The sequence below is a fragment of the Teleopsis dalmanni genome, chromosome 2, assembly GCF_002237135.1.
Source record: "Teleopsis dalmanni isolate 2A chromosome 2, ASM223713v2, whole genome shotgun sequence".
Lineage (NCBI taxonomy): Eukaryota > Metazoa > Arthropoda > Insecta > Diptera > Diopsidae > Teleopsis > Teleopsis dalmanni.
In genome coordinates, this window is record NC_051847.1 from 104,818,064 (window position 1) to 104,818,442 (window position 379).

Genomic DNA, 379 nt, shown 5'->3' on the forward strand with positions numbered 1-379 from the left:
GGACTAAAATTAAGGCGATTATTTGTGATCAGGGCTCAAATAACCTAAAACATCTTAACCTAAAATATGTGTATCCAAATTAATAACAAAAATTATGTTAAGAGTATCTTTAGTAATCCAAATGATAGAAGTATTAGTTTGTTAAGTGCAAGATACTTTTTTTAATTCTTAATATGCGCTTAATAAACGTCTTTGAAGGAATAATTGGTAGCTATCAAGCAGAAATCACCCCATGAAAATCAACAACAGATCAAATATTCACCATAAGACAAATTATTCAAAAGTGAAACGAATAGTCACATATTGTCATTGATTTCTTAGTGACCAAATCAAACCAAGAATTTTGGGGCGAGCTTTACATGTGATTTTTACAGCAGTC